This window comes from Trichechus manatus, unplaced genomic scaffold (genome assembly GCF_000243295.1).
Source record: "Trichechus manatus latirostris isolate Lorelei unplaced genomic scaffold, TriManLat1.0 scaffold00130, whole genome shotgun sequence".
Lineage (NCBI taxonomy): Eukaryota > Metazoa > Chordata > Mammalia > Sirenia > Trichechidae > Trichechus > Trichechus manatus.
The window spans coordinates 84,322-87,127 of record NW_004444066.1 but is presented as its reverse complement, the minus strand read 5'-3'; the positions used below and the strand labels follow the sequence as shown (position 1 = coordinate 87,127).

At 38.7% G+C, this 2,806-nt stretch overlaps 1 pseudogene; it reads left to right on the top strand.

The window, feature by feature from the left end:
- Positions 1-715: 715 nt before the first annotated feature.
- LOC101351360 (RNA polymerase II elongation factor ELL2 pseudogene) lies at positions 716-2,663 on the top strand (annotated as a pseudogene).
- The last annotated feature ends 143 nt before the right edge of the window (positions 2,664-2,806 follow it).

Sequence of the window (2,806 nt, the reverse complement as noted above, 5' to 3'; positions counted from 1 at the left end):
CATTGTACGTAATAGTAAAAAACCAAATGTTGCCTCTCTAAGATCGTGAACAAGGCAAGAAAGTCCATTTTTACCACTCTTACCCAACCTAGTATTGGAAGTCCAAGTCAGTGCAACAGGCAAGAAAAGGAAATAAAAGGCATACGAATTGGAAAAGAAAACTGTTCCTATTTGTTGAAGACATGATGGTCTATGTAGAAAATCACAAGGAATCAATAAAAACCAAAACTAACAATCAATCAAAAAACCCCTCTGAGAACTAATAAGTAAGTTCAGTAAGGTCTCAGGATATAAGAGCAACATACAAAAATCAATTATATTTCTAAACAGTAGCAATGAACTTGTGGAAAACAAAATTAAAAACACAACACCATTTACAATCACTCAAAAATATTAAATACTTCGATTGAAATCTACAAAACACTGGTGAAATCATTTAAAGAAGGTCTAAATCATTTAAAGAAGGTCTAAATTCTCAAAATGACAAAAGTATGGAGATGGGGTATAGACTAGTGGCCGCCAGGGGTGGAGGTGTGATGTGACTATAAAGGAGTAACAAAAGGGAGATTTTTTTGGTGATGGAACAATTATCTAATTTGATTATGGTGATGGTTACAGGAATCTACACATGATAAAATGGCATAGAACTACACACACACACACAAACACACACACTGATGCATGTAAAACTTGTAAAATATGAATGTCTGTGGCTTATACCAATGTCAATTTTCTGCTTTTGATATTGTAAGATGTTATTGTGGGAAACTGGTGAAGGATACCAAGAACCTTTCTGTACTATTTTTTGCAAGTTCCTGTGAATCTAAAATTAGTTCAAAATAAAAAGTTAAATATAAAATCCAATCTTAGGTCGTTGGCTATACAAAAGTCTGTCACAGGCCAATTTTAACTCTCAGGCCACATTTTGCCTACCCGGATCTAAAGGAACCTAAGAAGACCTTTGGATGGGTGTTGCAAATACACTGTGATTCCACATACATGTAATTCAAGAATATAATTTATTTTGATAGAAATCAAAACAGCAATTGACCTTGGGCACCTTCACTGGAAAGGGATAAGAGAACATTTTCTGGGTTGATAGAAGGTGATGGTCATACAGGTACATTCAACTGTGAAAATTCATTCATCCATATACTTGAAATCTGTTGAATTTTTGTATGTGAAATATACCTCAATTAAAAAGTAAATGTGATAAGTGTACATCAGTGGTGTTACGGCCACTGTAGCTGTGGGAATGGCTTCAGAAGCCTGAGCAGCTGCAGCGCAGAGGATAGAGCTCAAGTGGTGGCCTCAGCACTCCAGGGAGTTAAGGATGGAGGCAGGGTCTTCGGGAGGAACAGCACCACCAGCTGTCCTGCAGGCAGCTAGGGAAGTACTACACAATGTACTACATATGACACACATTAAGTCAGCAATCTGGGCCCTCAAGACCTACCAGAGCCACAAGAATTTAGTTCCTTTTTAATTTTCGATTCAATCCAAGAGCTCAAAGAGCATAGATTCCTAGATATGGAAAACACTGGATCAGAAGCTTGTCAAAATTCTCAAAAACAACCCTCTTTCCCCAAGGAAGTACAAAACTTTAACTTCTGTTTGTCAAATGTGGGTAAAGACAACCCTCAGGACAGCTTTCAGCAAATATTCTTGACCTCTGGAGCCTCCCAGCTCAATTGCTTTAGATTTATATAACATAAAACTATAGTGTGTGCAACAAAGTACCTGTATCAGATGAAATGCCCCAACCAAAGCACAAAGTTATCAAACCCGGGGAACCATATGTAGGGAAGAGTGCAAATCTGGAAAGCACTTCAAGCTGCTACAGACTCAGTGCCTGTGAGTAAACATTAAATCCCCATGAACCCTGTAAACAGGATTTGAAAGACATATTTCAACAGCAGTGCTTTTTAGTGGCCAAATAGGAACAGGGTGATTAGTTTACTGGCATTGAAAGACTACAAGAAACCTGAGCTGCTTGCTTGATTGCAGGAAGATGGAGTCTATCGAAAAGACAAGGAACTCCCTGGGAGCAATTCTGAAACAGGTAGTCAATATGAATCCTAAGAACCTCTCATTCACCTTAAAGGATTATGTTTTTAAAGAACTTCAGAGAGACTGGCTTAGGTACAATGAAACAGACAGACAGTCATTTGAGTTAGTGCTATCTAGAAAACCAAATCCATCTCAGAATGCTGCCAGCATGAGCCTTCAGAATCTCCTATATGTTCTAGTAAATGAGCTGCATCTTCCTCTCAGATATGGCTTTTGGATTCATATTTCATTGATCCTTTCATGAACAGAAAGCTAGAACATCTCAACAGACAAATAGATTACCACCAACATTAAATGGTCATTGAAATCCCACCAGTCAAAAGCTGCTGCAGACCTCTGGCTACTTCCTGGAGCTGATGCCGTCTCTCCTCCTTCACCTCTTACTCAACCGACATGCCCGACTCAAATCTTCCTCCTACTTTAAATTCTAACTCATTTTCCTCTAGCACTACAGATGAGTAGGGGATTCAAGACCTGCCTATGACAGTTTTAGTCTAAACAGTAGTATATACAAGGACCAGTAAGACAAATATACATCTAGGACTTCTTTGAAACCTTACCCCCTTACCCCGATTCAATCAATCGCAGATTGAAAATATTTGGGAAAAAAAAGTTCCAAAAAGCAAAACTTGAATTTGCCGTGCACTGAGCACTACACTGAATCCACGAGAATGAAATAATGTGTAGGCATACCCTGCTGTAGCCTCCCACCATTTCACAGATCCTCAGTCTCTCT